Consider the following 23,935-nt stretch of genomic DNA (forward strand, 5'->3'; position numbering starts at 1 on the left):
ATATCTCCTCACGGTTGGCAGAGATTTCCTTTATTCGCCTTGAGTAGTGTTGTGCCCCCAGTGCCTGGGTTAGTGCCTGCTATGTAGTAGACACTCAATGAATTTTTTTTTTTACTGAGTGAATGAATGTATGGATGGATGAATGAATGAAGTCAAAGGGGCTTCCGGTATCTAAATCTGTTATAGCAAATACATAGCACACGTACCGCCAATTCCCCCATGCCCCATTCTGTTTCCATGGCAGACGTCACTCATCAATTGAGCCATTTTATCCACCTGCTTCATTTCAGACAGGTACGATCCAGTCCTTTGTGTAGCAAGTGAGATGAGCCCCATGAGCTAATGCCGCTTTAGTTCAAGCCTCTCATTGGCTGAAGAAGAGGCCAGGCTCAGAGCAGGGTCCAAGGCTGCCCAAGGACTCACAGCGAGCCAGTGGCAGGACTAGATCTCCAGGCTGGGTTCTCCCCAGAAAAATGCACGACGTCTCTGACAAGGCTGGAGTAGGATGGGAGGCATGGACGTGGATCTGGGCTTGAGGCCGGGTTGGAGCATTGTGGAGTGCTCCCTGGGCCCCGGCTGGGTGGGAAGGCTGATGCCGGTGCTCTTCCTGCAGGTGCCCAGGAGCTGCCGGGATGGCCTACCCACCCACGTTGGCTCCCTGGCCCAGCGGGTGTACTGGGCTCTGCTGAGCCAGCAGAGGGACCAGAGCATCGTGGCCCTGGGCCAGAGCGGTGCTGGCAAGACCACCTGCTGCGAGCAGGTCCTGGAGCACCTGGTGGGGATGGCAGGCAGTGTGGATGGCAGGGTCTCGGGTACAGTGGTCTCCAGGTGACGTGCAGCTGGGACGTGGTGGGGGCGGTGGCATGGGGGAAGGGAAGGGAGAGTCAGAGGGGGTGCTGGGCGGCTCTTTCTTATATCTGCTCAGCTAGCGTTCACTGAGCACCTGTGTGCAGACCCTGTGCTGGCTTCTGGGCAGGGCCACCCCTAGTCTGTTGGGTACTTTTGTGTGAATTAGAAACAGGTACTCCTTGCCTAAGACACTCACTGCCACATGTGGAACAGTCGTCACGCATTGACATTGTTAGAACCAAACACTTGACCACCACGTTCTGGGCCATCATCCTAATAAGTATACAGGCCTATGGCTATCTGATATAAATGCTGTGCCCTTAGGTGTGGTGTCCTTGTGCAGCGCACAGCCCACTGGACTGTGCAGAGGACCCGATAAGTAAAAACAGAGACAAGGAGGCACTGACAGCCGGAAGGGAGACTCAGCTGCACATCTGTGCCAGACTCCGATGCTCTGCACCGCTTGCTGGCCGAGCTGGGGAGGGGAGAGGCGGAGGGAGCACAGAGAAGGGGCCGGGGGGCTTCCTTGAGGAAATGATGTTTGAGCTGGGCATTAAAGAAAGAGTTTCAACATTGTAAATCAACTATACTTCAATAAAAAATAGTGTCAGTTGGTGATAATAATTACAATATTGATGGTGATCGTGGTAAATGCTTGCTGAGGACTTACGCGCCAGGCTCTATTCCAAGCAGGTTAACTTATTTATTATTTAAAACATCCCTATAAGGTAGACGTTATTATTATTTGAATTTTATAGATGAGGCCATTAAAACGCAGGGAGGTTAACCAGCTTGCCCAAGGCCACACAGCTCATACATCCTAGCACCGAGATTCAAACACAGACAGTTTGGCTCCAGAGCTGTTACCCCTGGGCCAGTGTTCTCAATGTATTGTTGCCCCTCTGAGGAGCCTTTTTAGTTGTTCTTTCTCCTAATCGTCTCCCACCATGAAAAGTTAATGCCATAGATTCACCATATATTTGCTTATGCAGTGTGTGTGTATGTGTGTATATATATACAGACACACACAGACGTGTGTGTGTGTGTGTGTGTGTGTGTGTGTGTGTGTATCTGTGCTCTATTCTATACATAAGAAAGGAAAACTGCCCCCATCCTCAAGAATCAGTTTCTGCCCTCTTGGGGGCAGTATTCCCCCTGCTGAGAATATATGGCCCAGGCAGTATTGCTTTTCTAATAATAACAAACAATACTAACACCACCACATTTGGAGCATGTTCTGAGCACTTTACATTATTAAATCTTTTAGTCTTTGTGGCAACCACATGAGGTAAGTAAGTACTATTATTACCCCCATCTTATAGATGGGGTATCTGAGGCACAGGGAGGTTAATTTATTCGCTCCAAATCAGGTGACTAACAACGGGGAGAGGCCATATTCAAGCTTGTTTAACCATTGTACTATCCTGCTTCTCCACTGGGGTTATTCCAATGCTTTATTGATCACCTGTTCTGCACCTGGCCCAGGTTAGAGCCCTGTTAGGAGGAGCTGGGGATACAGCAAGGAGAGGCCCTCCCAGAATGTAGTTCTGCTGAAAGTGTGTGTTGGGGGAGTGGGAGTCAGGCTAGGCTGTATCCAGGTGCCTAGCACATAGTGGGTGCTTGTTAAATAGTTATGTTAAAAAGCTTGGGACTGCTGGGCTTTTTGAGCTGGCTGTGATGGGCGTTCCCCGAGAGCAGGTCCAAGAATGTTAATGCTCTGCCCTCCTCCTAGACTCCACCAGGCCCAGGAGGCCATAGGGCAGCCCTTGTCACTCAGATCGTACCAATCCTAGGTGTGTGTATGTCCCCTTCTGGGCTCACTCTTGCTCACCCCACGCCCCTGCTTGCAGCACAGGGCCAGCCCAGCAGCGGAAGAGGTGTGGCTTAGAGCTGAGTTGGGGGAGTGGAGGGGCCCCTGCTGGGGCCTGGGGCCAGAATGGGGTCCTGTGAGAGGTGGGGGTGGCAGCACCCGGGCCACGGGTGATGCCCTGTCTGTGCCCCACCAGTGGAGAAGATTCGAGCCACCTTCACTGTCCTCCGGGCCTTTGGCTCCGTGTTCACCGGCCACAGCCGCCGTGCCACCCAGTGCTCCATGGTGATGTCACTGGACTTGAACGCCACAGGCCGAGTCACGGCCACCCAGCTCCAGGTGAGGCCTCTGGGTGGGAGGGAGAGGGGGCTCTTTGGGGCTGCAGTAGCCTCAGCCCCACTCAGCAGGGCCCACGCCTCCAGCTGGGACCCTGGAATGTGTCTAAATGGTCATCGCTCCCCAGGCCAAGGCCAGCTCCTCCCCACCTCACTCAGTGCCCAGACATCTCCTCCCGGAGCAGGCCGGCTCGTCTGTGCCTCGGAGTATCACAGGGATGAAATATTCATGAGTAGATACATAATTCAGCCGCTCATTAGCTGGGTCTTAAAAGCGTAAGCTGAAATTAAACAGGCGCTCGCTGGCCTTCTGCGGCAGCCCGTGTGTGACAGGCACATGGCCTGTTTGTTCCTCTCTCTGAAATCACCTGGCTCCTCCCCTTCCCCCCCCCCCCCGCCCCCGCAAACATTCTGTTTGAACAGAAAACAGGATTAGGTTATTAGAAGGGTTGTTTGTATGTGGAGCTAGGAGAATACCCAGACTCGCTGGTGCACGATAAATCCCTTTCTGTCCCGGCCCTGAAAGTCTACCGTGCATCACCATGTGGGTCAAGTTATTAAGGGCTTCGGTTGCATAAGAGTGTGTTGGAGGGCGGCTCTGGGTTAATTGTTAGTACCCTTGGATTCCTTCATCGGAATGAGCCCGTTGCATTCGTTGATTGCCTGCGTGGACTCTGAATCAGTGAGACAAAGGCCTGGCACGTTTTGATTTGGAGGCGTCCAGCCAAGTTGGGGCCTGAGGTGCTGCCTCGAAGAGTGGGCCTGGGGGTTGGTGGGGGTGTGCGGGCAGCCTAGCGGGGCCTCGTGCTGACCGGCGCCTGTCCTCTCCCCTGGCAGACGATGCTGTTGGAGAAGAGCCACGTGGCCCGGCAGCTGGAAGGGGAAGGCAATTTCGAGGTTTTCTCCCAGATGCTATCCGGATTGGACCTGGCTCTCAGGTGAGTGACTGGGCTGAGCAGGGACGGCCGAGGGCAGTGAGACAAAGGGCCTCCGCTCTCCAGGGCCCCAGCCCTGCCTCTGCCCAGAGCTGAGAGTCAGTGGAGCCCAGTGGTTAGGAATCTGGCCTCTGATTCTTGCTGCCTGGTACTGCTCCTGGGCTGGGTGAACCTGGCCAGGTGTCACCTGCTCTGAACCTCCGTTTCTTCCTCTGTAAAGTGGAAATAGTACCTTGACTGCTGACCTTACAGGATTAAGTGAGATAAGTCACATATGGCTCTTTATACACGCTGGGGGGTGGTGGTGGATGTCTGCTGTGACGGTGACATTTTGGTACAGGTTCTGACAGCAGCGTGGGAGGTGGGCAAGGAACAGCAGACCCCAAATCTTCCAGAAGCTCCTAAACTCTGTGAGAGCCTTGGGTGCACCTGAGGGTAGCTCAGGGCGAGGAGGCACCAGGTGGAACAGCAGAGAAGCCACAAGACTCATCTGGGAGGGCCTTCTGGGGGAGGTGGCCCAGGGAGTCATCTCTGCCCCTCGCTGACTCCTGGGAATTCTTGGACATGTGGCTCCCTGTCTCTGAGCCTTGGTTTCCTCATCTGTTGAACGAATGAGTAAGGTTCTATCTAGTGAAGCTCCAGGGAGTGCTCACCCCAGGCGAGGGGTGATAATTTTCAATTTGCCTCTGCGTCCCCCATCATTTGTCTCCTGCCTTCCACCCCCATCTGAAGGGCAGGCCCAACCTGTCCTGAGCCTCCTGGCTAAGGCCAGAGGGGCACCTTACCCTTTGGAGAGAGGGCAGATTAGAGAGGAAACTCCCAGTTTTCAGAGCAGGGTAACTGAGGAGTAAGGAAGCTTCTGGAAGGCCTTCACTTAAGAAGGGCCCATTGAGGGCAGCAAGTGAGGAATATTCGGGAGGCAGGGCCAGGGCCTGAGGCAGACCCCGGGGCCACCTGGGGCACTCTGTGGAGCCCCGTGCCATGATGCCCACCTGCCCTGCCAGGCCACTGGTGTGGGTGGGTCCTCCCTTACTTCTGGTCCCTTCTCTGTTTCCAGGACAGAACTGTACCTGCACCAGCTGGCAGACAGCAGCTCCTTCGGCATGGGCGTGTGGCCTAAGGTAAAGAGGAGGTCCTTCTGGGTGTGAGTGGGTGTCTGTGTCCCCATGGCCAAGATGGGCGGGTCCCCTGTGTGGCTCGTCCCTCTGCCACTGGGGTGAGTAGTTGGCAAGGGCTGGTCACGTGGGGGAGGCAGGGTTGCCTTTATGGGGCCTGGGCTTGTCAGGGAAATGAGTCTTGTGCTAATAAAGGGAACCAGGAGGTGGTTTGTGTAGAGGTAAGGGCGCGGTCTCCGGGACAGGCTGTCTAGGTTCAAACCCCGGCTCTGACACTTACTGGATGTGAGACCTCAGGCATGGACCCTAGCCTCTCTGAATGTCTGTGTCCTCTTCGGTAAAATAACAACAGAACGAGCGGGCAGGCTGAGGGGAGGACAGAGCGCTCCGCTGCCTGGCGTCCTTTGTGGGGGCGAAGGGCCGGAGGCAGGGCTCCCGAGGAGCTCAAAGGCCAGGGAAGGACACACGGGACGGTCCAGAGCCACCCTACCGCTCCAGTAGTGCAGCACCCTCTCTGAATTCCTACTGCCACCAAAACACATCCCTAAGGCCTTTGGGAAGAATCGCTAGGACCCAGGAAGGTGGCCCCTTGCTGTGGTCCAGACTTCAGCAGCTGCCGATGACCAGAGGGAGCCAGCCGGCCGGCCGTGAGCAGGAGGACAGGACACGGGGACAGGGACAGCCACAGCCGGGCTTCCCGCAGCTGTGCCCACCGCCAGAACCAGCTCCAGCCAGTCACAGCCCCCGAGATGCCAAACAGTGACGGGCGAGAGGCTGGCAGGAAACTGACACCCCCTCACTGGAGAGCCTGCCCGGTCGGGGTGCGGGGCACCATCCCCGTCTGAACTCACCCCACAGCTCAGCCGTCTCCCAGTGACCCAGACGCGTCACCACGGCCCCAGGGCTGATCCCCGACCAAGGTCAGAACTCCCCCCAGTGTGACGGCCCCCATGCCACTCCTGTGGTGGAAGGGACGGCAGGCAGAGACCAGGAGTAGAGTCTTTTTTATTAATGGCTGCGTTTTCAAAGAACCGTTTTGTTACCAGGAAAGCTCCCCAGGAAGGGATTGCATTAGTGCAACAAGGGGGAGCCTTGATGCCAGGCTTTCCAGACACTTCCAGATGGAGACTTTTGGCCTAGGCCGGCCACCGGGGACTCGGGGGCTGGGAGGACACGCGGCCCCTCCCCTGCCCCGACGGGGCGCTAAGGCACCCGGCCCGCCTCGGGGGGCAAAACCCCGTGCCGTCAGCAGGCCGGCGGCTTGCAACCCTCAACCTGCAGCCCTTTGCTCAGGAGGAAGGCGTCCTGCGTGGGGTCACAACCCAGGAAGAGCTTCACCATGCCCTTGGCATCCTCGGAGCCCCCTGGCCTCAGAATGCAGCTTCTGTAGTCCATGGCAACCTGAGGAGAGGGGGCGGGGCTGCAGGAGGGTGGAGCACCCCCTTCAAGGAGGGCGTGGGTGTGGCCACCTCTGCTGTGACTCAACAAAGGGCAGGGGAGCAGGGGGTTCTGGGCAGGGCCCTCAGAGCCTGGCAGGCCCAGGCGGGCGGCACAAGCATCTAGGCCCAGGCCAAGGACCTCCGTGTTGGTCTGCACGGCAGGCTGGCCTCTCACCTTGCCACTCAGGACGCCCTCCTGCTTGAAACGAGTGTGTGGACCGTGTCCGCGGAGTACACCTCGCTGCACAGGTAGCCATAGGACTGGGCGTCGTAACTTCCTGCCAGGTGGCCGAAGGTCGCAGGCAGGTGGGTCCCTGGGACACACGCGGAGAGGCTCCTGCCCGGCCCCCTGGCCGCTCTGTGCCCCTTCCCCAGAGCCCAGAGCTTGGGGCCTCAAAGCAGCCCTGTCTGAGTCCCCTGCCACTAGAGGGAGTATTGGCCCAACACTTCTAGAAAACGGGGACCTTGCGGGCAACTCAGTGGAGGGACACAAATCAATCTTTGCCGACTTTCTGCTGAAGCTCATGAGGGTTCACCCCTAAGCCTCTTACAAGGACAGCTGCCCGAGGCTCCAAGGGATGAGTCAGGGCTCGCCCTCCAGCACGGGGAGAGCGCGGGTTAAAGCGCTCACGAGGGAGTGAACTGCGTCTCCGCACCGACACGCACGGGCAAACCTCGTCGACGCGTTCCGTCCGGGGTATGAAGCCCTCTCCTGCCTCTTCCAGGCTCTCGAGAAAGCACGTGCAGATACGCCCAGCCCACCCTCGGACTCCGCGGGCCACAGCTGGAGGGACCAGCCCAGGAACCCAGGCAGGAAGAGGCCAGAGGTCAGCGGGCCTCAACCAGAGCCCGTCAGTCGGTCCTCCTTCACACACCACCAGAGGATCCTCTTGACCTGGGCAGTAGCCGCCAACCGACCGCTAAGGTGGGCCCGGTGTGCGCTTGGCTACCTGGCGTGGCTGGGACCCCGAGGATCTCCTGGCAGAGGCGGGCATTGTCCTAGGCCGGGTCCGAGGGCGTCTGCGTGTGCAGGGCCTGGTCCACCTTGGCCAGGACGATCTGGCGCAGGTTGAAGAGGCCTGGAGGGCGGGAGGAAGGAGACGGGGGTGCTGGCACTGTGTCCAGGCCGCGCTTTCCAGCCGGGCGGTCCGGGAGCCCCTTTCCTTTCCCTCGGCCCAGCCGCACGGGGGTTGGCCAGCCGGGACTTGATGAGCTTGTCCAGCAGCTCCTGGGGGACGGCGCTGCCCGTGCCCCGCCGAGACTGGCAGCAGCGCCAGGGCTTCACAGGGCGCGGCGTTCCCGGCCCCAGAGCCTACCCTCTGGTTCTCATCACCGGCTGTTACCAGAGCCGCAGGCAACGTGCCTTTCTTTTCATTTGTCTTTTTTCCGGCCCTCGACCATGCAAAGGTGTGAAGCCCTGCCACTTGCTGCCACGTGGATGCACCGTGAGAACACGATGCTCAGCGAGAGAAGTCAGACACAGAAGGACACACAGGGTGTGACCCCACTGAGGGGAAACGTCCAGAACAGGTAGATCCACAGAGTCAGAGTGGGTTCCTGGTTGTCAGGGGCAGGGGAGGGGAGGGAATGATAACTAAGGGCGTGAGGGACCTTTTTGGGGTGAGGGAAATGTTCCAGAACAGGGCAGTAGTGACGGCTGCACAGCTCAGTAAAGTGTCCCCACGCGCTCCGGTTGCAGTCTGTGAGAGCATCGCTCTCAGGACGAATGGCTGACCGCAGGAAGACTGAACTAGCACTGGGTCCTGGGCCCAGACGCTCAGCTGGGGACCCCCCCCCATTGGGAAGTCACTGGGACTTGCTGAGCCTCCACCGAGACTGGCAGCAGCCCCAGGGCCTCACAGGGCGTGGCGCTCCCAGCCTCAGAGCCTACCCTCTGGTTCTCATCACCGCCTGTCACCAGCCTTGCATGCAACGTTCCTTTCTTCTATTTTGTCTTTTTTAAAGGCAACTCTTGAATACATGTATTTAACATGGAGGGAACCAGTCCTGACTCCTTGATCTGGGACTTCCAGCCTCCAGAGTCTCGAGGACATCCACTTCCGTTGTTTACGCGCCCAGTGCGTGGGGTTTGATGATGGAAACTGACACCGAGGGCGTCGCCTCGTGCGGGGTGACATCAGCGGAGGAATCCCGTGGCGAGGGCCTGCCTGAGGACCACGGGAGAGCCCGGGCCCTCCCCGCCCCCTGCCTTCAGCCCCTTGCCCGCACCCTCCTGGGAGCGGAGCTGGTGCATCGCTTGCCAGAACTCATGGAAGTAGGTCTCCAGCTCATCATACTGCAACAGGGAGGGCGGGTTGGGCGTAGGCTTGGTGAAGTTGGCCACCATGGCCGCAATGGCAATCTGGCGCCTCCCGTCCTGCTGCAGGCAGCCCGGCTGCAGGCCAAAGCAGGCCATGTGCCCGGACTTCCCTTCCCTGGGGAGGGACGCGGGTGAGGCCCCGCTACCACAGAGGAGCCCCGGCCCACGGCCGACAGGTTCCCCCACGCATGCACCGAGGGTAGAGGTCCAGGTAGAACTTGCTGATGGATGACCTTGCCCGAGGCCACGTCCCGGACCCTGTAGAGCCTCACATCTTCATCTTCGTGACACATGTTGGCGCCTTCCTCCAGGTCGAAGGTCAGTCCCAGCAGCTCCTGGGAGATGCCCAGCCGCCCACGCGTGACCACCTGCATGGGGAAGGACTCATTGAGCAGGTACTGGCCCACGTGGTAGCGCGTCTCCTCCCCCTGGTTCATGTAGTAGCGCAGGTCCTAGACGTTGATGGGCCCGTCAAAGTGCAGGCCCCGCCTCTGGCACTCAGCCTTCTTTAGCTCCAGGATCACGGCCGCTCCTGCTCCCCGAGGGGCTTCAGCTTCTGGGCCAGCTCATCTGCGGGCGGAGGGGAGAGGCTCGGCTATGTCCCTGTGGCAGCCCCCCAGCCGCCCCCCACCCCACGCCCCTCGAGGCAGAATGAAGGGTTGGGGAAGGCGACCCCCAAGGGCTGACACAGTGGGGTCTCAGGCAGCACCACGTCCAGTCAAGGTCCACCTGATCCCCGTCCCCACTGGGACTCGGGGAGGCGGGGTTACCTAGGAAAGTGGCCACCACCTGGCTGGTCTTGGCCATGTTCATCTCCAGCACGGAGTCGGCACGCGTGCTGAATCCCAGCAGGCGGGACTTATGAGCCTGCAGCCTTACCAGCTCCCCGAGGATCGCGCAGTTCTCCTGGAACCCAGAGACAGCCAGCGCTGGGGACCGTGGGCCACGCCCTCCCCACAGGCCCCAGGCCAGGTCTCTGTGGGTGGGCAGGGCTCTCAGGCCACTGGCGGGCACAGCCAATCCCCCCCCTCCTCCTCCTGGCCTGGATTTCTAGACACTTTGGTGCTGTCCTAACATGTGGTCTTTATGAACACAGGTCCTTTTGGAACCAGAAACGGCGTGAACCATGACGAGCTCTAAGGCCAAGGGCAGGAAGAAATGTGACCAGGCTCTCCAGGAGCCACCCAGGGGCCTCCCCGGGCTCAACAATACAAATTTGGCTGCCGTGCAGACAGCAGCTCATCCCCACGGCGCCCGAACACCCAGCCCCTGGACGGCGAGAGACCTGTTGCTGCAGGTGGCCCGTGGTTGGCTGGTGAGGCCCGGCCCCAGGCGTACGCCACCTTCTCTGGGGCCACCTCTCCGGGTCTGCGGTGGGGTTTTCCGGGGAGCCCCCAGTCACCACAGGACCAACGTGGCCTGTCTGCAGCCCAAGAAGGTGGGGACACAGGTCTGTCCCCCGTGGACATCACCCGCGAGGCCGAGCAAGCACCAGTGGTGTCTGCGGGGAAGATGAAGGGCTCATGCACAGCCCCCATCTACTGAAGATGCTAAACGAGAGAAGCACAGACTGCAGCCACATGCGGTATGGACCAAACACAAGTGTCCTTGCAGGAACCGATGTCTGAATGTCAAGGCTGTTCCCGGGCCACAGTGAGAAGGCCCAGGCCCCACGCAAGGCACAGAGAGGGGATGGGGGGAACATCTGCGAATCTGAGCTCATCGGGCATCACCCCAGAAGGAGAGGGAGAGAGCCAGAAGGAGATACGGAGGGAGAGGGAGAGAGAGGGAGGTACAGACGTCTCTCCCTTCCCTGGGGGTTCTCTAGTGCAGCCAAGGCTGAAAACCACTGCATTTCGGGAGGTGGGTCCTCGTGGAAAAGTTAAATAGTAGCTCATGGCATTATCGACACATATTTAAAAGGAATATGGGAATCTTGGGGAGTCAGGGAGGGGAGCTGGCGGCTGCCTCGTAAACGAGGAGAGATTGGGCGTCAGAGGAGGTGCCTGCCTCCGCCGCCGCCGCCGCCGCCGCCCCCCCCCCCAGGGCCCCGCAGACTTCATATCCCAGCTGTGGTCCCGGGCTGGAAGGCAGTGGGGAGGTCAGGCCGTCCCAAGCATCAACGTTGACTTCAGGGCTGATCTAAAAGGCGCCTGGTGTTTGTTGAAGCAGAAAAAAGAGAAAGCAGTGGGCAGAGGATGGGAGGGGGAGGGAGCCCCCATCAGCCCTTCTCCCTGTCTCCCTCTCTGTCTCCTTCCCTCCCTCCCTCCCTCTACCTCCCTGCCTCTCACTCTCCCTCCATCTTTCCCTCTGCCTCTCTCCCTCCCTCTCTCCCTGTCCCTCTTGCCCTGTCCTGTCCCTCTCTCCCTCCCTCCATCCCTGTCTCTCTTTCCCTGTCCCTCTCTCCCTCTCCCTCTATCCGTCCCCCCTCCCTCTCCCCGTTTCCCTCTCCCTCTCTGCCTCCCTCTTTCCCTGTCCCTGTTTCCCTGCTCTGCTCTCCCTCTCCCTCTTTCCCTCTCCCTCCCTCCCTGTCCCCCTTTCCCTGTCCCTGTTTCCCTGTTCCACTCTTCCTATACCTCTTTCCCTCTCCCTCTCTCCCTCTCGTGCTCCCCCTCCCTCTCCCTCCACCTCCTTCCCTCTCCAGAGAGAGAAGGAGGTGGAGGGAGAGGGACAGAGAGCAGGAGAGGGAGGGGGGAGAGGGAGAGAGGAATAGAGGGAGGGAGGGAAAAACAAAGACGTCTCTTCCTCCCTCCCTCTATCCCTCTCTCCCTCCCTCTCTCCCTCTCTCCCTCTCCCTCGCTCCCTCTCCTCCCTCTCCCTCCAACTCTCCCTCTCCTTCCATCTCTCCATCTCCCTCACTCCCTCCCAGAGACAGAGAGACGGAGGAAGAGGCAGAGACAAGGGAGAGGGAGAGAGAGGGGGGAGAGAGGGAGAGACGGAGAGAGGGAGAGAGAGAGAGGTCTCTTCCTCCCTTTCCCTCTCTCCTCCTTCTCTCCCTCTCTCCCACTCTCCCTCTTCCCTCTCCCTCTCTCCCCCCTCCCTCTCTCCCTCTCCCCCTCTCCCTCGTCTCTCCCTCTCCCTCCATCTCTCCCTCTCTGGGAGGGAGTGAGGGAGAGGGAGAGACAGAGGGAGGGAGAGGGTGAGACAGAGGGAGGGAGAGGGAGAGAGGAAGGGAAAGGGCGAGGGAGGGAGAGGGAAGGAGGGTGAGACGTCTCTCCCTCTCCCTCTCCCTCTCCCTCCCCCTCCCTCTCTCCCTCTCCCTCCCTTCCTCTCCCTCTCCCTCTCCTAGAGGGAGGGAGGGAGAGGGAGAGACAGAGGGAGAGGAGAGGGGGAGTCGGAGAAGGAGGTAGGGAGAGGGAGAAGGCGAGAGGGTGCCTGCTTCCCTCTCTGTCCCCCTCCCTCCCTCCCTCCCTCTCCGTGTCCCTGTCTCCCCCCTCTCCCTCTCCCTCTGTCTCTCCCTCTCTGGGAGGGAGAGAGGGAGAGGGAGAAGGAGGGAAAGTGATGGAGGGAGGGAGAGGGAGAGAGGGTGAGGGAGAGAAGGAGGAGAGAGGGAGAGGGAGGGAGGAAGAGAGCTCTCCCTCTCTGCCCCCTCTCTCTCCCCCTCCCTCTCTCCCTCTCCCCCTCTCCCTTGTCTTTGCCTCTCCCTCCGTCTCTCCCTCTCTGAGAGGGAGTGAGGGAGACGGAGAGACGGAGGGAGAGGGAAAGGGAGGAGAGGGAGGGAGAGAGAGGGAGGGAGGGAGGGAGAGATGTCTCCTCCCTCCCTCTCCTCCCTTTTCTCCCTCTCCCTCTCCCTCCAACTCTCCCGCTCCATTCATCTCTCCATCTCCCTCACTCCCTCCCAGAGGGAGAGACGGAGGGAGAGGCAGAGACAGGGGAGAGGGAGAGAGGGAGAGGGAGAGAGAGGGGGGAGAGAGGGAGAGGGAGAGAGGGGGAGGGAGAGAAGGAGAGGGAAAGAGGCAGAGGAAAGAGGAAGAGGGAGAGAGGGAAGAGGGAGAGAGGGAAGAGGGAGAGAGGGAAGAGGGAGAGAGGGAGAGGAAAGAGAGAGGGAGAGGGAGGGAGAGGGAGAGAGGAAGAGACAGAGAGAGGGAGAGAGAGAGAGGGAGTGGGAAAGAGGTAGAGGGAGAGCGGAACAGGGAAAGAGGTACAGGGAGAGAGGGAGGCAGAGAGGGAGGAGAGGAAGCAGGGAGAAAAGAGAGAAAGAACACACCGTCTACATTTCTGTCAAATGACACCGGGGATCCTTACACAACCAGGAGAAAGTAACACAGGGAGGCTCTTTCTCAGCTGGAACTGGAACTGCAGACGGGGCCAAACACCACCAGGCTGGCCACACGTGTCCAGCCGCCGCTGCAGCCCCGTCAGCCGTGAGTCCGGTCACCAGGGCTCTGAGTGTCTGCTCCAGGGAGCTGGGGTTCACCCTCTCACCCGGGAGGCCGGGCCAAGACAGCAGGGCCCCGGGCTGGACACATAGGGGGAAACGCATGCCCACAGGACAGCTTGTGCGAGCAGATTCAGCTACCAGATTCTAGAGGCCCAGGACCACCCTGTGGCCCGTGAAACCCAGGAGCCACGAGGGTCTTGCAACGTGATTCCTGTCCGTTGGACTGTAAAGTTTATGTAGGGAATCTTGGAAACAGTGGTAACAAGGCTGAATTGGAACGAGCTTTAGGCTATTATGGACCACTCTGAAGTGTGTGGGTTGCTAAAAACCCTCCCGGCTTCGCTCTCGTTGAATGTGAAGATCCCCGAGATGCAGCTGATGCTGTCCGAGAACTAGATGGGAGAACACTATGTGGCTGCCGAGTAAGAGTGGACCTGTCGAATGGGGAAAAGAGAAGTCGAAATCGTGACCGCCTCCTTCTTGGGGTCGTCGCCCTCGAGATGATTATCGGAGGAGGAGTCCTCCACCTCCCACACATCTCCAAGATGGAGAGCCTTCTCCGTCAGCCAGAGCAGGTCCCTTTCTAGATATAGGAGAGGAGAGAGATCCCTGTCCCAAGAGAGAAATCACAAGCCGTCCCGATCTTTCTCTAGGTCTCCTAGCCGATCTAGGTCAGATGAAAGGAAATAGAAGACCACTTTGCAAGAGGAGTGGTGTACAGGCAATAACTTCATTTGGCAGGAGTATGTACAGAATATTCAAGTTTTGTTTGAGACTTCCGAAGCTTGGTGCACTTTTTAAATGTTTTAGTTGTTCACATTTGTTTGTCTCTTGGGACAGTGACACATAAAGGTGTCATTCTCTATGGTTTGAAATGGGTCCTGTGAGGCATGTAATATGAAGAATTGTTACCTTACAATGTTCCCTTAAGCAAAATTGAATTTGCTTTGAATTTTTGGTCTTGCCTAGACTGATAATAAAACTCTAACTCCTGCCCACCTAAAGTGTGATGTTTACTATTATGGAAACAACACTGGCAAACATTGAAAAGACTTTCTGTAGCTGGGATATGGTATGCAGCTGTAGTTAAGCAAGCAGTCTTTAAAAGGTGCTGTGAACCCAAGCCAGCAGGTAAAAATGAAAGCCGCACCCTTACCCTAGATTAGAGGTTTAAAAATTCCACTAGTCTTCACACCGGACAAGAGGTTGTCCAGGGAGTTTAAAATCTAAGAAGTTTCAAGGAAGTTAGTTTACCTTTGAGTTAGGTCATACGTCCCCTCTGTGATTGCTGTACATGAATACATAGCTCTTTGTAATATTTTTTGGAAATTTGAGATCATCAAGATACCAATGTCCTGCCAGATTAAGAGTATATTGTAGAGCTGAACTTTGAGTTACTGTGCAATTTTTTTTTCATGCTGTCATTTGTAATATGTTTTGTGAGAATCCTTGGGATTAAAGTTTTGGTTGCAAAAGAAAAAAAAGAAAAGAATCCGCCTGCCAATGCAGGGGACACAGGTTCAAGCCCTGGTCCGGGAAGATTCCCAGGTGCCGCAGATCAACTAAGCCCGTGGGCCACAACTACTGAGCCTGCACTCTAGATCCTGGGAGCCAGAACTACTGAGCCCCCGTGCCACAACTACAGAAGCCCATACGCAACGACGACCCAACGCAGCAAGAAAAAAAAGACGATACTGGCCAGGTGATCAAGGGTAAAATCGTTTGTCATAAGTCCCGTTGATGGTGTGTATCCTTGATGTGACCTGAGGAGAATGGCATTTTTATCTCTGTCTGGGTCTTCCGCCCCAAACCCCATAACTCCAGACCAACCATAAGAAAACATCCGAAAACAAACAGACAAACAAATTGAGGGACAAAATACCTGACCAGTCCTCCTCAAAACTTTCAAGGTATCAAAACCCAGCGACGTCTGAGAAACGTCACAGCCCAGAGGAGACTGGGACAGAAAAAGGATGTTAGGGGAACACTAGGGAAATGCTAATAAAGTTTGGACTTTAGTTAATAACAATGTATCCATCTTGGTTCCTTAGTTGGATAAACATGTCGTACTAAGGTACTAACCAGTTGGAAATAGGGGTACTGGGTCAGGGTCCACGGCACTCTGTACACTCTGTACAGATCTTTGCAACTTTTTTGTAACTCTAAGCTCTAAAATTAAGCGAGTACTCAACAGAGCTAAGAATGTTATTTCCCTGATTTGAACATGCCTGAGTTTCTTTTCATGGTCACATTTTTGCTATCTGGATGTGTCTTGGCATCAGTAGCAAAGGAGAGTTGCCAGCCCCTGGGAAGATGTGGGTGGTTTGCAGGTGGCTTGCTCTGGAGCTGAAGACCACGGTGGGAAGTCTGCAGCCTCGGGCTGCACTTAGAACCATGGGAGGGGATGGGCCAGCTCAGTTAGGGATGGAACCTATAAATAAAACTTTTTTCTTTTCCGTTATGGCTTATCACAGGATACTGAATATAGTTCCCTGTGCTAGACAGTAGGACGTTGTAGTTTATCCATCCTATATTTAATAGTTTGCATCTGCTAACCCCAAACTCCCAATCCAACCCTCCCTCACTGTTTCTCCCCCTTAGCAACCACAAGTCTGTTCTCTATGTCTGTGAGTCTGTTTTTGTTTCGTGGACGAGTTCATTTGTGTCGTATTTTAGATTTCACATATAAGTGAGATCATATGATATTTGTCTTTCTCTTCTGACTTACTTCACTTAGTATGATCATCTCTAGGTCCATCCACGTTGCTGCAAATAGCATTATTTCATTCTTTTTATGGCTGAATAATATTCCATTGTATATATGTACCACATCTTCTTTATCCATTCATCCATCAGTGGACATTTAGGTAGCTTCCATGTCTTGGCTACTGTAAATAGTGCTGCAATGAACATTGGGGTGCATGTATCTTTTCTTTCTTCTTTCTTTCTTCCTTTCTTTCTTTCTTTCTCGCTCTCTCTTTCTTTTTCTCTCTCTCTCTCTCTCTTTCTCTCTCTCTCTCTTTCTTTCTTTCTTTTTTCTTTCTTTCTTCTTTTATTGTCACACGGCATGTGAGATCTTAGTTCCCTGACCAGAGATGGAACCCACGCCCCCTGCACTGGAAGCATGGATTCTTAACCACTGGACCACCAGGGAAATGCCAGGAGTGTATGTATAGTTTTGAATTAGAGTTTTCTCCGGATCTATGCCCAGGAGTGGAATTGTGGGACCCTATGGCAGCTGTATCTGTTCCTGCACGCCTCACATCAACCACCTGCACTCCAATCCTTGCTCTCAACATCATCTTCGGGGAACCCAACCTGCGACAGGGACCTTGACAAGAAGAAATGGCTCAGGGGAAAGCTACCTGCACAGGGAGGAGATAGAGACCATCGCCCCTGGGGTGCGGAGGGGAGAGTGGGTGCAGAGGTTTGTCATTTCACCCCTGATACTCATCTCAGCCCTCCTGGCTGCCCCACTCTAGGTCACCTCGGGATACAGAGGTGACCCGGTTAGAGTCCCTGCCTGTGCAGGAATCTGGGGGCACCAGCGGGTCTGAATAATATTAGTGCCGGGTCTCCCCCGTGGCACTGGGGTTATTCGGGGCGGGTCATCCTCTGCTGAGGGCCCCTCCTGGGCAGTGTGTGGGGTTTAGCAGCATCCCTGGCCTCACCCATTTGATTCCAGGGGCCCTCCCTCCCAGTTGTGACAACCACAGATTTTCCGAACACATCACGGAAGAAATGGGTGAGGCGGGGGCAGGATGGCTCTGGGCGAGGACAGCTGTGTTGAAGCAACCAGCCTGGCCCAGGGCAAGGTCTGCCCCAATCCCATCAGCACCTGCATTTAGAACTGCCCCTTTCCTCTCCCACCTCCCCTGCCCTGCAGTGGTCTCCGAGACATCATCCCCATGTAATAAATCACACCTTCTCAGTTTACTGTTTGCTGCCCTCGCTAGAACGTGAGCTCTTTGAGGACAGGGATGCTGTTACGTCCCCAGCACCTAGAAGAGTGTCTGCTGTGTAGTAGATGCTTCATAAATACTTGCTGAATAAAGGAGTTGAATAAAGGGATGAGTGGATGAATGAATGAAGGTTACAATGGAAGGAGGGGGGAGATTCCCTTTCTGGCTCTCGGGGGTTGGGAGATCAAGTGAAAGATCTGTCCTAAATAGGCTGACCAGCCTTCTGGGGTCCCCCGGGACTGAGGGTTTCCCCAGAGTTCCAGCGCTCAAACCTGAGCGGTCCTGGGCAAACTGGGGGCGGGTGTTGGTCACCCTATCTAAACACAGTAACAATTCCAGCTGCAATAGCAATGGCCAATGACCTCTACGGTCTTACTGACCATGCACAGTTCTCTACCTGGCAGGGAAGGGTGGGCCGGGATTGGAATTCTGGTGATCCAGGGCGGGTGAGGGCACACCCCGGGCTTGTGGAGGGGAGTCCAGGAAGGTTCTGGAGGAAGTGACAGTGACACAGGAGGGAGGGAGGAGTCTAAGGAAGAACGTCCCACATGACAACGTGTGCCAATGGCCCTGGGCCCAAGGTCACACCTGACCAGGGCTTGCTTTTTTTTTTTCTAATTTACTTTTTCCCACATGGATATGCAATTGTCCTAATGCCATTTATTGAAAACTCCTTAATTTCCCCACTTTCTATCATATCAAGTTCTCATATATCTGTTTCTGGACCTTTTTTCTATACCATAGAGCTATACGTCCCATCCTTGCACCACTAGGGCTGTTTCATCACTATAACTTTATTTATTCATTTTTTTTTGGCCGTGCTGTGTGGCATGTGGGATCTTATTTCCCTGACCAGGGATCGAACCCGCGTCCCCTGCAGTGGAAGCTCGGAGTCTTAATCACTGGACCTCCAGGGAAGTCCCCAGGGCTTGCTTTGACATCCATGGAATGGTGGCAGGTGGGCACGGGGAGGAGCTGTCTGTGAGCCATCCTGTGTAGAAATGCAGGGTGGAGGGGAGGACAGATGGAGCTGGAGGGGAAGAAGCGGAGGAGGGAGGGAGGAAGGGAGGGAGGCCGGGCGAGAGACAGACAGAGAGTTTCCTGAGACAATAGCTCTGGCCGTGTCCTAGGGCATGAAAGCTGAAAATAGCTCCTAGTGCCGGGAGCCTTGGAGCTGGAGCCTGGGAGCCAGGGTGACTGGCTCTCCTCCCTGGTGTGTGTGTGTTGCGGGGCTGTGGGTGGCTCTGGGCTTCTCAGGCTGGGAATGGGGTGCACAGAGCAGGGACGGAGCAGGGACCCTTCTCTCTGGAACCTCGTGGGCCATCCTCAGCTCACAAAGCTGAGCCACTCCTTGCCCTACGAGTGGGGGGCTTATCCTCCCTGTCCCCTGGATCATACCCCCTCACACACAACTTCCCCGTGTGTGTTGCCAGCAACCAAGAGAATCTGTTTTTAAAAGATTTGGGGGAGGGGGGTAACCATACAAACAAGAGCAGAATGGATACTTTTTCAGAATATGAATGGCTCTGTGTAAGCCCACCCCCAGGGTAACCACAGTCCTGACCTCTAACACTCTTGACGAGTCAGCCTTGGTCTGGGCTTGCGGACCCACGGAAGCTTCCTCATCCCCTCCTTCAGATCCTGACTCTCCCTCGGCGTCTTTGTGAGAAGCACCTGGGGAAGTGGGACTGCTAGGCTGTACTGCTGCTAGAACTCCACCTGGGCTCCACCAGGCTCCAGCCCCCCGCCCTGTCCACCTAACTGACCCTGAGGCACCTCAACTGGTAGGAGCAGCATCACCTTCCCTCCTGGGACTTGTGACACTTAAGGGAGACACCGAAAGACAAGCCTTTGGCTCCCTGGCTGGCAAAGAGCAGGTACTCAATTGTCATAAGTGTCTGTATCAGTGAGGGTTCTCCAGACAAACAGAATCCATACGGGGTGTGTGTGTATATACACACACACGTACATATGTACAAGCATACAAAAATATACAGCTGTGTACATATGCAGTATGCGTACATACATATACACATATAGTATATACAATACACACATACATATATACACACATATGAAATGCAGTTTGTATATATACAGTATGTATACACACATATACACACAATATATACAATACACACATACATATACACTATACATACACACATATAAAATGCATAGTTTGTATATATACAGTATGTACACATACATATAACATATGCAATATACACACCTAGGTACATATATATCATACATATATTCACACATACAAAGATATTTAAGTGTGCATATAGACAGTATACATACATACACATATAATATATGCAATACATACACGTACATACATACAGACACACATATACACCTACATATAAAAGCATATAGCATAAAAATATATATGTACTGTATATAGAAATTCATCGTATATATACATACATATATCATATATATAAGATATATACACATACATATATACAATGTATACACACACACACACACCTATATGTAAATATGCGCATGGACATACACATATAAATTCATACGCAAGTGTGTATATAATAGTATATTCATATATACATATAATACCTAGAAACATATACACATGCAGGTATACAACAGATATACACACCTATATATAAATATACACTGTATACATACATACATACAGTGTACATACACTGTATATATACACACACCCATAAATCAATATATGGGTGTGTGTATATATACAGCATGTTCACATTTATAATATGTATACTATATATATATATACACATACATACATGTATACAATATATACACACAAATATATAGGCTTGTATGTATACTGTATATAGTACTTACACATATACTACAAACGCACGCACATATAAACATATGTGTATACATATATATAATATGTATACACACATATACAAATTAATAGGCTTGTATATATTCAGTATTTTTACATATATAGTTTTGTTTTAAGGAGTTGACTCATGTGACCGTGAGGCAGGCAAGTCAGGGCAGGACTCTGGGCTGGAGACACAGGGAAGAGCTGATGTGCCAAGGCCATTGGAGGAACAGTTCCCTCTTTCTACGGAACCTCATTTTTCTCTCCAGTCCTTCAACTGATGGACGAGGCCCACCCACGCCACGGCATTGACAATCTCCTTTATGCAAAGTGGTCCAATTTCAGTGTTCATCTCTTCTGAAAAATACCTTCCTGGCCACATCTGGAATAATGTTTGTGGTTGCCGGGGCCCCACGCAGTGCGCACATGAGATTAACCATCCCCGTGGCGATGATGACACTTTATTTTCTCCCTTGACCATTGTCACTACTATTCCAATTAAAATGGCAGCGCCATGAGGGCAGGGCATTTCCTTTTTTGCCAGTACTGAGCGTCCAGGTCTGGTGCCTAGCAAAGGCTAAATACACAGCATTTTTGTGAACAGAAGCCAGGATTCCGGCTGCCATATTTAATGAGGAATTATAGTCTTATTATTGGGGGGGAGGTGTCACGGTACGTCAAGGGCGGGAGTCGAACCCGCCACCCCAGGCCCCGAGGGGTCTCCCCGGGTCTCCACTTCGGGCCGGTGGGTGTGGCCGGGGGCAGCTGAAGACGTGCGTGCGTGCTTGCGTGCGTACGTGCGTGCGTGCGTTCGTACGTGCGTGCGTGCGTGCGAGGGGGCGGGTCCACGGGGCGGGAGGCGCTCGCCGCGAGTGAGTGGTTCAGCTGGCCCCCGGCTCATTGTGCTTGCCTCACGCCGGCCCCAGTTGGCAGCAGCGCTGGAGGCCCCGGGCCTGTGACCACAAAGAGGGAGCCGGGGGCCGGACGGGAGCAGGCCGCCGGCGGCGGCGGCGGCGGCGGCGGCGGCGGCGGCGGCGCCGGCTGAGGCCCAGGCCAGGCTCCCTCCCCTCAGCCTCCCACCCGCCCGCCTGTCCCGCCCCCGCCGGCGGCGCCCCGCCCCTCCCCCAACCGCCAGACTAGCCTGGTGCGGGGGCCGCGCGCGAAAACGTGGGGGAGAAGCTGAGGCTGGAGTCGCCCGTGGTGGCCGAGCCCGCCGTCTACCCATGGCTGCTGCTGGTCTACGTGAGTGCCGCCCGTCCCCTCTTCCTGGACCTCCACCTCTCTTCCCCCAGGGCGCGCGCTGAGCCCACCGAGAAACGGAGCGACTCGAGTCGCCAGACCCTCTTTGGAGCCCCCCTTCCCGCCCAGCCTGCTTCTCCGCAGCCGTTTCCAGCCCCCGTGCGCAGGGTGGGCAGAGGGGAGCCGGGGCCGGCCGGGGGCACAGACTCGGCCGCGGGGACCCCGCGCTTCCGAGGGTCGCCCGAGCCGGTCTGCCGTTGGCCCTGTAGGGCTGGGGACCCCGGTCCCCCCCCACCGGCCTGAACTGCTGGCGGGCTTGCCCTTCCGTACTTTATGATCTGACACGTCGGGTTTCTTTTTCCTGGCCAGCTTTACCATTACCTGCCCAGCTTTCCCAGCATCCCCTGATAATGTGTTAGATATTCAAGTTTTAGGGCCCGGTCCCAGCCCTATGGAATCAGCAACTCTGGTGGGGCTCAGTGATCTCTGTTACAACAGACCCTCCAGATGATTTTTATTCACCTTAAAGTTTGAAAATATCTGCATTGTCAGCTGGCCAAAGCATCCACCAGCAGGTGAAGGGGAGTGGCGCCTGGAAAAGATAGGGACTAGCCAAGGTAAGTACAGTAGCATTTGCCATGGTAGTAATGGAGAATGCCTTTTCTCCACTGGTTGGCACAGACTAGTAGTATCTGGGAGCAGTGGCAGGGTTATTTCGGATGCTTTACATTGCAATGTAGAGTGACCGCTGTCCTGGTTTGCCAGGGACTTCCCCTGTGTGAGCACTTAAAATCTCATCCTGGCAAACCCCTTAGCCTTGGGTTTGAAAAACTTAGGGAATAACATGAAATTTAGGGGAAACATGATCTAGGTTTTGGGCAAGTCACAAGTGCTAATTAAAGCTAAGCAAGTATGGACAACATCTAGCCTCCTTTACCCCTTTGCGGGGAGGTAAATCTTGATTGGGTGAGAGGACTTATTGTTAAGAGATCTTTGTAGAAACATCCCCTTCTGCTTAGTCCGCTGGTTCTCGGTTCTGGCTAGACATTGGCATCGTCTGAGGAGAGTTAAAATGATTGTATTGGTCTAGCATGACCAACCGTCGGTGTGAGGGTTTTTAAAAAGTGCTTCAGAGGATTCTAATGTGCAGCCAAATTTAGGTGCCACTGCTTAAGCTTTTGAACCGCTGCTACGTATTTTCACCTCATCTTGCTGTGAGAATATCCAACTGTAGTTGAGGTTTGTTTTTTTTCTTTTTCTTTTTTTAACTGTCTTATTATAAGATTTACTGTCTTAAATAAGATTGAATGTACAGAAACTCCTGCTAGTCCATCTGGTATAGCTGGATACCCGGAGTAATATCGTTAAGATATGTACCATTTAAGTATTGTGACTGGCCTTTTAAAAATTAACATATGCATTAAATTAGTATTGATAGTATAGATCTCTTTCGAAGTTGTCATGTTGGGGAGCTATACCTCTAATCTGCTGCCATTGCTAAATATCTGGACACCTCTTATTAGGAATTGCTTTAAAAAATCTTTAGGGATTAAAACCAAGATTGCTGTATTATTTGTACTGGGACCACAAAAACCTCACGAAGTTCCCCTGCTGTACCTTCTACCCCCATCTCTAACCCTTGGCAACTTCTAATCTGTTCTCCATCTCCACAGTTTTGTTATTTTAAGAATAATATGTAAACATAATCATGAATTACTTAATCTTCGGAGATTGGCTTTTAAAAAATTTTCCCTCGGCATCATTCCCTTGAAGTTCATTTCAATTTTTGCATATATTAATAATTTGTTCCTTGTTGTTGCTCGGTAGTATTCTATCATAAGATTTTATCACAATTTGTTTCAACATTCACCCATTGAAAGACATTTGGGTAGTTGCCAGTTTTCGGCTATTAGAAATAAAACTGCTATGAACATTTATGTGTAAGTTTCTGTGGGAACTTCATTAAGTTTTTGTTTCTTTTGGATAAATGCTCAAGAGTACAATTACTGCATTGTAGGGTGAATCTACTTTTAGGATTAAAAGAGACTGTCAAGCTGTTTCTCAGAGTGGCTAAACCATTTTATTTTCCCACCAGTGATGTGATATAATTTTTCTACGTACTCGCTAGCATTTGATGTTGTCACTATACTTTAATTTTAGTTATTCTCTGATATCTCATTATGGTCTTAATTTGCATTTCCCTGACGGCTAACGATGTTGAACATCTTTTCATGTGCTTCTTTGCCATGTGTATATTCTCTTCCATGAAATGTCTGTTCCTGTCTTCTGACTATTTTCTAGTTGGATTTTTTTAAGTTGTTTGGAGAGTTCTTTGTATATTATAGATACAAGTCATTTGTCTCCTATGGGGTTTTCAAATATGTTTTCCCACTGTGTAATTTGAGTTTTCATCCACTTAAAAGGATCTTCTATGAAGCATTTTTAACTTATTTTGATGAGATCCAATTTATCAGTTTTTGCTTTTATTGATCATACTTTCGGTGTCAAGTCTAAGAATTATTCACCTAGTTCTAGATGCCAAAGATTTTCTCCTATTTTTTTTTTCTAAAACTGTCCTGCTTTTACATTTAAGATTATGATCCACTTTGATTTAATTTTTGTGTAAGATGTGTAAGGTTTAGGTTAAGGTTCATTGTTTGTTTGTTTGTTTTTGTCGAGGGATGTCCAACTGTTTCAGTACCATTTTTTGAAAA

The 23,935-nt window shown here is 53.8% G+C and overlaps 3 pseudogenes across 3 annotated transcripts; 1 reads left to right on the plus strand and 2 right to left on the minus strand.

Moving 5' to 3' along the window:
- Positions 1 to 6,314: 6,314 nt before the first annotated feature.
- LOC309650521 lies at positions 6,315 to 7,009 on the minus strand (annotated as a pseudogene). The gene is made up of 2 exons: positions 6,973 to 7,009; positions 6,315 to 6,875 (listed from the first exon to the last, which is right to left on the minus strand). The product of its transcript is annotated as an uncharacterized misc_RNA (transcript).
- A 1,475-nt stretch (positions 7,010 to 8,484) lies between these two features.
- LOC309650523 lies at positions 8,485 to 10,341 on the minus strand (annotated as a pseudogene). Its single transcript has 3 exons — positions 10,016 to 10,341; positions 9,574 to 9,845; positions 8,485 to 9,373 (listed from the first exon to the last, which is right to left on the minus strand). The product of its transcript is annotated as an uncharacterized misc_RNA (transcript).
- Positions 10,342 to 13,360: 3,019 nt separating this feature from the next.
- LOC309650527 (serine/arginine-rich splicing factor 3 pseudogene) lies at positions 13,361 to 14,182 on the plus strand (annotated as a pseudogene). Its single transcript has one exon. The product of its transcript is annotated as a serine/arginine-rich splicing factor 3 pseudogene (transcript).
- Positions 14,183 to 23,935: the final 9,753 nt, after the last annotated feature.

The sequence above is a fragment of the Balaenoptera physalus genome (assembly GCF_965194825.1).
Source record: "Balaenoptera physalus genome assembly, contig: SUPER_1_unloc_3, whole genome shotgun sequence".
Classification (NCBI taxonomy): Eukaryota; Metazoa; Chordata; class Mammalia; order Artiodactyla; family Balaenopteridae; genus Balaenoptera; species Balaenoptera physalus.